Consider the following 13,333-nt stretch of genomic DNA (forward strand, 5'->3'; position numbering starts at 1 on the left):
AATATCTCTTGGTCTTTGTTGTGGAGGTGACGTACTTAGGGATAGATGGTATATATAGTTCAGATGTGGAAAGATCTATCTCAGAGCCTATTGCCATAAAGTAACTAATGCTTGATGGCTTCTGCACATCCCACAATAAGAAATAATTTTTTAGTTTTGTTTTTGACAAATTCAGGCTCTTAGGTAATCAGAAGGCTGACCACCTTGAGGAGTTCAGTCATTCATCAGTAGTAATTTCTTTGATCAGTTTTCCCAGGGGCAGCAGTTTTTGGTGTGTTGGTTTGGTGAGCTAATGTTGAAGCTGCCATCAGCGACATTTAAGTCCCGAGCCTGTCCTGAGCAAATCCGATCTTCCAAATATTTGTCAAAGAAATTAGGTATGCACTGCATTGACAGTTTTCAAAAGTTTTAACTGGGGATCCCTGGGTGGCGCAGCGGTTTGGCGCCTGCCTTTGACCCAGGGCGTGATCCTGGAGACCCGGGATCGAATCCCACGTCGGGCTCACGGGGCATGGAGCCTGCTTCTCCCTCCGCCTGTGTCTCTGCCTCTCTCTCTCTCTCTCTGTGACTATCATAAATAAATAAAAAAAATTTAAAAAAAAAAGAAAAAAAAAAGAAAAAAAGTTTTAACTGGCCCTCTATAAATTAGTTTCAATTTGAAAAGCAATTGAATGAAGTATACAAAAATAACCTGAAGTTGTGTTATCATATTTTGTTCTTGAATAGATCACATGCTCTCACTAGTAAGCATGTAACACCTGAAATAATTAGACCTAAGGTTGACATCATCATCCTTTGTTAGCTCTCTTTTCTTTCTCTCCTGTTTGTTGATTCTATTTACATATTTATTTGAGATACAGAGCACACTCAAGTTTGGGGGAAGGGGCAGCAGGAGAAACAGACTCCCGCTGAACAGGGAGTCACTTGGGTCTCAATCCCAGGACCCTGGGATCATGACCTGAGCTGAAGACAGATGCTTAACCAACTGAGACACCCAAATACCCCTCTTTTCTTAAAGTTTATATAACATAGTGTATTTAAAACAAGAGTCTGAAGTAGGATAAGAGTGAGAGTTGCATATGTTAGATTCAGTCAGAGCAGGCAAATCTTCAGATAAACAGTGCAAGAGGGGGAGAACAAATACCCCAGGATGTTGTTATGTAGGTGGTGAGAAGTGCTAACTATCCAGTTAGCAAGAATAGAAGGAAATGCATGGGAAGAAAACTTTCAAGTGCCCCTATGGTTCTGTAGAGCCTGCGGGGCTATGCAGGTACTAGGAAGAGGCTAGGAATTTAGGAAATAGAACCAAATAAATTTTAAACTTGGTTGAATTCTTAAGTTGTTTAAAAATAATTATCGCTCAGGGAACCTAAGTGGTTCAGTTGGTTGAGCATCTGATTTGATTTTGGCTCAATTCATGATCTTAGGGTTGTGCCCTGGGCTCCATGCTAAGTATGGAGCCTCCTGAAGATTCTCTCTTGCCCTCTGCCCCTCCCCCTACTCTAAATAAATAAAATTTAAAAATTAATTATTTGTCTTAAGCATGAGGATGTTCTCCCAATATGTATTATTTGTGTATTCAGGTGCTATTTTAAGCATTTCTTGGATTGTTCAATTGTTCAGTTTCTTTTTTTTTTTTATCAGTTTCTTAATTCATATACCAAGGTATAATTTGGCAACTTCATAATGCCAAATAGCATTTTGCACTTAATAGCATTTTTATTTCAAGTGTGGGGTATTTAAAATTTTTAATTCCATTTCATTTTTATTCATAATCTTTGTTTTTTTGCTATTTTTACATGAATTTAAACAATTTTGTTTCTCCATTATTTAAAAGTAAAAGTTTAAAAAATGAACTGTAGAAAATAGTCATTTTCAGCAAACTTGTCATTTTACATTTGTCAAATGTCATTTGTCATTTTGGAGAGGTTACTGGAAAAACCACAACCACCAAAAGAGCAGGGGGTAGGAGGAGAAGCAGAAACTGAGAGAAGGTTGAGTCTGAGGCATTCTTAGGAGAATGAATCCAGGTTGTAAGAATCAAATAGTTAAGATGAGGGAAGCCAAGCTGAAATAAAATTCTTTTTTTTTTTTTTAATTTTTTTTTTTTATTCATTTATGATAGTCACAGAGAGAGAGAGAGGCAGAGACATAGGCAGAGGGAGAAGCAGGCTCCATGCACCGGGAGCCTGATGTGGGATTCGATCCCGGGTCTCCAGGATCGCGCCCTGGGCCAAAGGCAGGCGCCAAACCACTGCGCCACCCAGGGATCCCTGAAATAAAATTCTAGTGATTGGATGGTCAGTAAATTTTTGGCAAAGGATTCAAGAGGGAATGCCACAAGATTTAGCAATCAAGGTGTTAGTTTATCAATGTTATGTAAGAATGTAATTTTGGAGGTACCTAGGTGGCTCATTGTTAAGCATTGATTTCAGCTCAGGTCATGGTCTTAGGTCCTGGGGTGAGCTCCTTGGCAGGCTCCATGCTCAGCAAGGAGTCAGCTGGAGGATTCACTTTCTCTCCCTCTGCCCCCCACCCCCTGCCACTCTTACATGCACACTCTCAAATAAATAAATCTCTTAAAAATGTAATTTTAGTTTTTGGACTGAGGTGAAATATCAGTGAAATAAGCCTGAGGTTCCTTATTAGATAATCAGGAGATATGCTTCTTCAAGAGTGTTTTGAATATCAGCTAGCATTATGTGTTTGAAATGCTTTGCCAGTTTTTAGGCCATATGCAGGCATTAAGTAAATGTTACATAGAATGACAAGGTGGGAGCTCTAGATGACAGTTGTTGAAGGAGAGGACCATTTCTAGGGAAAAGAGGCAGTGAACACAGATCATGTAGGTATTTGAGTGGGAAGGTGAGAGGCTGTTTGAGGAGAGGGATGGATGAATGAATTGAGAGAAGGAGGGAAAAACACTGGTTAGGATGCACAGAGCAGAGCTGTCATCCTTCCCTATGAATTTGGAATAATCTCTATCTGTATCTAATTATCCAGAAATAATAATAAATAGTTTTTTGGCAATCTTAAGAAAATGACATTCTATTAGTGAGTGAGTAGATTATGATCCCGATTTTCAGTTTCTGGCATGGGTTGTCCTTCTTGTTTCTTTTATTTTTTTCATTTTTTTTTTTTTTTTTTTAAGATTTTATTTATTCACAAGAGACAGAGAGGCAGAAACGCAGGAAGAGGGAGAAGCAGGCTCCATGCAAGGAACCTGACGTGGACTGCCAGGACTCCAGGATCATGCCCGGGGCCGAAGGCAGGCGCTAAACTGCTGAGCCACCCAGGGATACCCTCTTGTTTCTTTTAGAACTGTGGTGCTCAAACTATGGTATTCTGAGAATTACCAGAGGTGCTTACTTAAAATGCAGACTTCATAGTCTCTGTCCCCCAGAAATTCTGCATCAGTAAGTTTCAGGTGGAGGTGGGGCCTGGGAAACTATATTTTTAAAAATGTCTCCAATATACTTGATGCAATTGTTTGGTAGACAATACTTGAAACCACTTTGATTTCAAAGATTCAACTGAAATCACCTGTGCTACCAGTTTAAGGAGGAGGTCTTAGAATATTGGCATTATTGTAAGCAATGCAGTTTTTGTGTAGGACAGCCTACAGGATAGCCTGGTCTCTGCAATCCTTCTTTATAAACCATTTTGCAGTAGTACCAAGACAAATTTAACCAGAATTTTAACTTTTCAATCTAACCTGAAATTCTCTATACTCTCTGTTTTGTCAAAATCATACAGAATAGCAGGGTGCCTAGGTGACTCAGTCACTTGACCATCTCATTCTTGATTTTGGCTCAGGTCATGATCTCAGGGTCATGAGATAGAGCCCCCATTGAGCTACTTGCAGAGCATGGAGTAGTCCCTCTGCTTCTCCCACTGCTTGTGTCCCCCCCCCCCTTTCAAAAGTCACATAAAATAAATGTAAAATAACTAAATAAGAAAACATATAAATATTTAAAAGTACACAGATGGACATACACATTTAAAGTTCAGAAAAAAAGTTCTGGAGGAAAAATAGACCTGGGAATTACTGACACACAGTAAGACACAGGAGGCTGCAGGACAGTTACAGAATTTTGTGCCGATCCGGGGCACAGCTGGGGCGGTCCATGTTGAGCGGCGCCCACAGCGAGGAGGGCTCAGCTCGCATGTGGAAGGCCCTCACCTACTTCGTAGCGCTCCCTGGCGTGGGAGTGAGCATGCTGAATGTCTTCCTGAAGTCGCATCACGGAGAGCACGAGAGACCTGAGTTCATCATCTACCCCCATCTCCGCATCAGGTCCAAGCCCTTTCCCTGGGGGGATGGTAATCATACTCTATTCCATAACTCTCACGTGAATCCACTTCCAACCAGCTATGAAGATGAATAAACAGAACCTGGACCACCACCCAGTGGAGACCACAGGACTGGTTTGGACCATGACTGCACACGGACCAGAAAAGTATATGGGACCTTAAGCTCACCTTCCTTACTTTGATGACCAGTATACTGATCCTCCATCCTTTTGCTTATGGCAGGAGATGGCTTAAATAAATATCTCAGATTGGTCCATGAAAAAAAAAAAATTTATTTTTAGTTTTATTCGTTTTGCCTTTGCCATGTGTATCATAGGACTATAGACTTTTGTATGATATGGCATGTAATGCACTCTATTTTATTGAGTTTTGATCTTATTTTCATGCAAGGATCTTCCACTAGAAATACCTCAAAGAACTGTGATAATAGGGGCATGGAAAGGAATATGGACATAATAATCCTCAAGAATGAAGGAATCGAAAATTGAGTCAAGTGCTAGTATAATGTAGAAAGTGAGAGATTATTTCTCAGGATACATATCTCACCCTCCAGGGATAGGTAGAGTCAGCAGCTAGCAAGCACTTCTGTTTCAAGGTTTCTATGTATAACAGAGTAACCCTTCAGTGCTGGAGTGCTCTTCTTTATCTATACATTCTAGAAATGATTTCATCCAGCCCATGGCTTTAAAAATCTTCTGTGTGTCAGTAATTCCCAGGTCTATTTTTCCTCCAGAACTTTTTTTCTGAACTTTAAATGTGTATGTCCATCTGTGTACTTGATATCTCCATTTAAATGTCCAGTGGACATCTCTGTCTTCACATGTCCAAAAGTAAACTGATGTTTGTCCTCGAATCCATATGCCTTCTAGGATACCTCCTCTTAGTTGATTACAATCCCATCTTCCTAATTGCTCAGCCAAAAGTCAGAATCAGTCTTTGATACCTTTCTTCTTTCATGTCCCATTTCCAGTCTACTGGGAGATCCTTTAGGCTCTACCAATAATATAGCTGGACTATTCATCATTTCTCCTTCTGCCAGTCAGATCCAAGCTTCCTTCATCGGTACCCTGGAGTATTTTAACAACCTCCAGCCTGTTTCCTCCTTTGGCTCTTACATTCCTTCACCCTTAACATAGTAGGTGGAGTAAACCTGTTAGAGTGTAGCATTTCTGCTGTTCAGCTTCTCCTTGTTTCTTTCAGAATAAAGTCCAGAGCTCTCACAATGACCTACATGATCTGGCTCTCTGTTAACCATCTGACCTCACCTCCTACTTCTCTCCTTTTACTTCACTTCAGCCACAATAGCTTTTTTTCTCTTCCTTGATCATTCCATTCATAACCTCATCTGAGCACCTATGTGCTATTTCTCCTTCATCTCCCCCACCCTTTTTTTTTTTAAAGAGAGAGGGAAGTGGGAGGAGCAGAGAGAGAGAAAGAGGGAGCAAGAAACTCTCAAGTAGACTCCACATGGAGCAAGGATCCCCATAGGGCTCCATCTCACAACCCTGAGATCATGACCTGAGCCCAAATCAAGAGTCAGACATTTAATCAACTGAGCCACCCAGCCATCCCCTCCTTCGTGTCCTTTTTAATATTTCTTTACTCAAATGTCATCTTCTCATTGAGGCCTGCATCTTGACATTATCTTTCTTTTACCTGCTCTGGCACTCTTGATCTTTCTCCCCCTGCCCTCTCTCATAACCATAGTGTTTACCACCACCTTCTTCTTTTTTTAAAAAAAATTAAATTAAATATTATGTTGTTTATTATCATTTTTTTATTTTTTAAATCATTTATTTAAATTCAATTTGCCAACATATAGTATAACACCGTCTAACCTATGTATATCTATTATTTCATCTTTGTTTTTTGTCCTTCTCCCTTGTTAGATGTCAGCTCCATGAGCAGCCAGAGATGCTTAGTTGGTTTCACCAATGTATTACAAGCTCTTAGAACAGAATGTGGTAGAGTAGGTTCTCAATAAACATTTGTCAACTTCTCTGAATCACAGAATAAGTCAACAGGACCTGCAGTAAACACAACAAACTGGAGATTATATTCAGGAAAAACATAGAACTCTAAGAAATGAAGAACTTGCTCCTAAGCTCATGTACAGACTCACTCACCCAGAAACCTAGCACAAAAACTCCCAATTTAAAAGCACCTAGACCATATGTGAAAGAGACCCACTTACAAATCTCTGGTGCTTACCAGAGAGGCAGGAAACTTTTAGAACTTTCCTCAGGGATGGAGACATTGGCAGATCCATATTTGTGACCTTATTTACTTTGTTAAAGTTGGTGAGGGAGTAGGAATCATTTGGGTACTGTTCCTGTAATCTGCTAGACATGTGGATGTCCCCAGCTGAGAGTCCTGCCAACCCCCACACTGTAACTGTGCATCCCAACAGCCCTGCCCACCCCTTTGCCACAGTGCAGCCTTGTAGTGCTCAGTACAGAGGTGTGTTACAGCCAGGCTGGGCACTAGCCCTATACACACTGCATTGCAGACATAGCTCTGCCAATAGCAAACAGGTTAATGCATCCTATACAGAGGATGCTTCTTGAGTACCTAGCTCTGGCCAGAGAGGATTAAGTTCCTAGGTCATATGACATCTCCTTTGAAAGGTCACTCCTTCAATATTTGGAGATGTGATTGATTTACCTAATACATAGAGAAATCAAGCAAACATGAAACAAACACAGAGAATCAAGCAAAATGAGAAGATAGAGGAAAATGTTCCAAACAAAACAGGAGAAATCATTAGAAAATGACATTGATGAAATGGAGATAAGCAGTGTATCTGATAAAGAATTCAAGGTAAAAAAAAAAAAAAAAGAATTCAAGGTAATGTCATAAGGATGCTCACTGAACTCAGAAGAAGATTGGATCAACACAATGGGATCCTCAACAAAGAGAAATACAACAAAATTTCAAACACAAGGTACCAAACTGAACAACACAGTAATTGAACTGGAAAATACACTAGAGCAGCTCAACAGGATGAAGCCAAAGATCAGATCAGCAAGCTGGAAGAAAAAGCAGTAGAAGTCTCCCAAAGCAGCAAAAAGAAAAAAGAATGAAAAAAAATTGAAAATAATTTAAGGAAGCTTTGGATCAACATCAAGTGGAATAATATTCTCTTATAGGGGTCCAAATACAAGATAGACAGGGCCAGAAAACTTGTTTGAAGAAATAATAGCTGAAAACTTTTCTAAATTAAGACAAGAAAATAGACCTACAGGTCTATAAAGGCCAGATAGTTCAGATAAGAACCCAAAGTGATCCATAGGAGGACACATTATAATTAAAATGGTAAAAGAGAGAATCTTAAAAGTTGGAAGAGAAGAACAACTTACTATATCCAGGGAAACCCCATAAGGCTATCAGCAGATTTTTCAGTAGAAACTTTGCAGGCTAGAGAAGAGTGGCATGACATATTCAAAGTGCTGAAAGGCGAAAACTTCTACCCTAGAAGTCTCTATCACTAAGTTTAGTATTCAGATTTGAAGGAGACGTTAAAAGTTTTACAGATTTAAGCAAAAGCAGAAGTGGTTCATCATAATTAAGCTGGCTCTGTAAGGAATGTTAAAAGGACTTTTCTAAACTGAAAAAGAAATGGCACTAAATACTACGAAAGTATATGGAAGTAAAAATGTCGCTGGAAAAGGTCAGTATATGGTAAAGGTAGTGGATCAGTTGCTAATATGGCAAGTGTGAAGGTCAAAATACAAAAATAGTAAAATTAACTAAAATCAGTTAATGGAAGCACAAAATAAAAAGATGTAAAGTGTGACATAAATATAAAACGTGAAAGGCAGAAAGGAAAAATGTAAAGTTTTGGACTATGTGCAGCTTAAGATGCTATCAACTCAAACAGACCTACAATAGGAAATTATAAGTGACCATAATAACCATAATGCAAATTTATACAAAATACACAAAAGAAAATGAAGAAAGGAATCTAAACAATATAAAAGGAAGGCATTGAACCAGAAGTGAAGAGAGGGAAAAGAAGAATAGACAGGAACTATGAAAACAGCCAGAAAACAATTAACAAAATGGCAGTAAGTATGTATCTATCAATAGCTACTTTAAATGAACTCCATATTTCAGTCAAAAGACAGAGAGGTTGAATGCATAAAAAAGAGAAGACATGTCTATATGCTCCCTGTAAGAAACTCACTTCTGAAGTAAAGACATACCTAAACTGAAAGTGAAAGAATGGAGAAATATATTCTTTGCAAATGGAAACAAAAAGCTCTAGCAGCTATACTTAATAGCAGACAAAGTAGACTTTAAAACAAAACTATAGTAATAAACAAAAAAGGCATTATGTAATGAAAAGGGTTAATCTAACTAGAAGACATACCCTTTATAAATATATGTGCACCAAATATAGAGACCCAAGATATATAAAGCAAATGTTATTGACCTAAAGGGAGAAATTGACAGAAATATAATAGTTGGGGACTTTAACACTCCATCAGTGGATGCATCATCCAAACAGAAAGTCCATGAGCAAATAGTGGCTTTGAACAGTACATTTACCAGTTAGACTTAATAGATATGTGCAGAATATTCCATCCAAAAAGAACAGAATACACATTCTTCTCAAGTGCTCATGGAACATTCTCCATGATAGACAATGTTGGGCCACAAAACTAGTCTCAATAAATTCAAGAAGATGAAATATCAAGCATCTTCTCCACCCACAATGGTATAAAACCAGAAATCAAATACAAGAAGAAAATTGGGAAACCCTCCCAAATATGGAGATCAAACAACATGCTACTGAACAATCAGTGGGTCATTGAAGAAATCAAAGAAGGAATTAAAAAGTACCTGGGGATAGAAATGAAAATAGGAACGCCACAAACCAAAAATTTTGAAATCAGCAAACGTGATTCTAAAAGGGAAATTCATAGCATTACAGGCCTCCCTCAAGTAAAAATAATCTAATTTGACACAAAAAGGAAGCCCAAAGTTAGTAGATGGAAAGAAATAATAAAGACCAGAGCAGATATAAAGGAAAGAGACAAAACAATGGAAAAGGTCAATGAAACTAAGAGCTATTTCTCTGAAGAGATAAAGCATCTGACAAACCTTTAGCTAGACTCATCAAGAAAAAGAGGATTCAAGTAAAATCAGAAATGAAAGAGAAGTTACAACTGACACCACAGAAATACAAAGAATCATGAGACTATGAACAATTATACACCAACCAATGGGACAATCTAGAGGAAATGGATGAATTCCTAGAAACATACAATTTTCCAAGACCAAGTCATAAAGAAAAAAAAAATCTAAGTAGACTAATTACTAGCAAGGATATTGAATAATAATTAGAATTTCCCAACAAAAGTCTAAGGGGCTTCACAAATGAATTTTATCAAGCATTTAAAGATTTAATGCATACTGTTTAAAAACTGTTAGAGAAAGTTAAAGGGGAGGGAGCACTTTATTATTTTTGAAACATTATCCTGATACCAAAACCAGACAAGAATACCACATATACACAGAAAGTTACAGGCCAATATCATTGACGACACTGATGAAAAAATTCTCAACAAAATACTAACAAACTGAATTCAATAATACATTAAATGGATCATAAGCCATGATCAAGTGGGTTTTAGTCCAGAGATCCAAGTGGTGGTTTAGTGCCCATAGATTAATCAACATGTCATAGCACATTAACAAAATTAAGGATAAAAACCATATGATCTTAATAGATGCAGAAAAATCATTTGACAAGATTCAACATGCATTTATATGATCCAAACTCAGCAAGGTGAGTAAAGATAAAAGACATATATGACAGACCCACACCTAATATACCCAATGGTAAAAACCTGACAGTTTTTCCTCTAAGATCAGAAACAAGAAGAGGATTACACATCTTGCCACTGTTAATTCAACACAGTATTAGATGTCTTAGCCATAGCAATGAAGCAAGAAAAAGTAATAGAAGGCATTCAAGGACGGAAGAACTAAAATTGTCACTCCTTGCAGTTGGTACCATATTATATATAGACAATCCTAAAGATTACACCAAAACTGTTAGAACTGATAAATGGATTCAGTAAAGTAGGAGGATACAAAATCAACATAACATAAATCTATGGCATTTCTACACATGAATAATGAATTATCAGAAAGAGGAAATAAGAAAACGATCTCATTTAAAAGAATAAAATGGCTAGGAATAAATTTAACCAAGAAAGTGAAAGATCCATACACTGAAAACTATGACATTGATCAAAGAAATTGAAGAAGACACAAATAAATGGAAGGATAGTCCGTGCTCATGAATTAGGAGAATTAATTTTGTTAAAATGTCCATACTACCCAAAACAATCTACAGATTCAGTGCAGTGCCTCTCAAAATTCCAAGGGCAGTTTTCATGGAACTAGAGCAAATAATTCTAAAATTTGTACGGAACCACAGAAGATCCCATATAGCCAAGGTAATCTTGAAAAAAAAAAAAAAAAGAACAAGGTTTGAGGCATCATGCTCCTTGGTTTGAAATTATACTACAAAGCGATAGCAATCAAAACAGTTTGGTATGGGTGTAAGAACAGGCACACTGATAAATGGAACGGATTGAGAGCCCAAAATTAAACCCACACATATATGGACAATTAATTTACAGCAAAAGAGCCAATGGCATACCATGGAGAAAAAAGAGTCTTTTCAATAAATGGTTTTGGGAAAAACTGGACAACCACATGCAAAAGAATGAAACTTGACCACTGTCTTGCAGTATATACAAACAATAACTTGTAATGCATTAAAGACTTGAATTTAAGACCTGAAACTGTAAAAGTCCTAGAAGAAGAAAATACAGGAAGACACAAGCTCCTTGACATGTGTCTTAGCAATATTTTTGTAGGTGTGACTCTAAAGGCAAGGGAAACAAAAATAAACAAAGTGGTCTACATCAAACTTCTGCACAGCAAAAGAAATCATTGAAATGAAAAGATTATCTACTGAATAGGAGATTTTTGCAAATCATGTATCCGATAAGGGATTAATGTCCAAAATGTATAAAGAACTCCTACAATTCAAAAACACCCCACAAAGTAACTCAATTAAAAATGAGCAGAGTATCTGAATAGACATTTTTTCCAAAGAAGACATCCAGATGGGCCAGTAGGCACATGAAAATATATTCAGCACCGCTATTTATTAGGGAAATGCAACTCAAAACTGATTTCACACATCACCTAACATCAGTTAGAATAGGTATTACCAAAAAGACAAGATAGGATATGTCTTGGTGAGAACATGGAGAAAAGGGGATCCTTGTACATTGTTTATGGGAATATAAATTGGTACAGCCACTACAGAAAACATTATGGAAACTTCCCCATAATGTTAAAAATTTAAGACTGGAACTACCATATGATCCATCTTTTCCACTCCTGGCTATTTAATCTGAAGAATATAAAAATACTGATTTGAAAAGATACATGCACCCCTGTGTTTATTGTAGCACTATATACTATAGTCAAGACCTGGAAAGGACGTGGATGTCCACTGGTAGAGGAATAGGTGAAGAAGATGTGGTGTAAATATGTATACAATGGAATATTACTCTGTCATTAAAAAAGAATGGAATCTTGCCATTTGTGACAACATGGATAGATGTTGAAGGTAGTATACTAAGTGAAAGAAGTTGGAGGATGACAAATACCACATAATTTTATTCATATGTGAAACTTAGAATAAAGCAAATGAACAAACAAAACTAACTCCTAGATAATAAACAACTAATTGGTGGCTACCAGAAAGTTGGTAGGGGACAAAATAGGTGAAACAGGGTCATTATATGGTGATGGATGGATGGTAACTAGACTTCTAGTGGTAATCACCTTATGGTTGCATACAGGTGTCAAATTGTAATGGTATATACCCGAAAGTCATATAATGTCACATACCAATTTTACCTCAGGTACAAAAGGAAAATGGTGGGAAAAAGAACAATCTAAAAAATGGGTAATTAATCTTAAATTAGGCCACCAGACCCTTCTGCCGTGAAGCATACTTTGATGAGAAGGTTTGAGATATTGTTTAGGAAAATGAAAGTTTATTTAATAATACTAGTTTTATTAAAAAATATTACATTTCTAGTCATCTTGGTTAGAAGTTAACTGTTTAAAGGCAGAAATTACCGTTAATTGATGGGTCTTTATGAATTTGGTGTTAATGATTGTGGAGAGATGCTCATTTTAGTCTTTGGATGAATGTATAGTTGGGGATGAAAAATGTCACAAAATCATCTGATCATTTAATGATTTGATTTTTTTTTACCATTATTAGATATGTATCTGATAGCTGTCATGTGAAATATACGTATTACAAACGTATTCCTAGTTTTGTTTACATATCTATTTCTTTAATGATATACATGTGTTTATTGATATGTAAGAAGAATTCCACTTTCTTTTTGAGGGTGACTTCTGCCACCACCTAATGTGCGTCTTTTTAGCTGTGTGGTGCTATTGTAGAGGCTTTCCTGGAACACCAGTGCCAGTTTCTTAGAAGTAAAGTCATAAAAAGGTGTTCAAAGTAACCATTTGTGCCTGGTGTTCTTACAAAGCCACATTCCATTAATTTGCTTCTGAACATGCATAAATGAAGAATTTCTGTACTCTTTTTGAAATTGTTTCCTAATGTCATGCCAAAACGTTAGTTCTCTTTGTTCTAAATACAGCCCTAGTACATAAAGACCTTGGAGTAACAAATCTTTCTTCCATTAGTTTATCTTAGCATTAGGTAAGGACTGTGACTAAGTCAGAATTGAAGTCTTTTTTTCCTCTTTCTTTGTCATCATGGCTGAGTTCCTTTACCATAATGGAGTAATAAAGGAAGACTAAATTAAAAGCCAGATGAGCTGAGTTTTAGTTTTCTAATTTCTGTAAGATTTTCGTATTCACTTCATCTCAGTACAGCCTACCTTCTTCCTGGGGTATTATAAAGACAAAGGGAGATGAGAAAATGCTGTTGAGGGGC

General features: G+C 37.1%; 1 protein-coding gene across 5 annotated transcripts in view; it reads left to right on the forward strand.

Moving 5' to 3' along the window:
• Positions 1-13,333, forward strand: part of MPP7 (membrane palmitoylated protein 7) — a 307,829-nt gene that overhangs the window by 203,054 nt on the left and 91,442 nt on the right. The gene's annotated exons all lie outside the window — the stretch shown is intronic.

The sequence above is a fragment of the Vulpes lagopus genome, chromosome 8, assembly GCF_018345385.1.
Source record: "Vulpes lagopus strain Blue_001 chromosome 8, ASM1834538v1, whole genome shotgun sequence".
NCBI lineage: Eukaryota > Metazoa > Chordata > Mammalia > Carnivora > Canidae > Vulpes > Vulpes lagopus.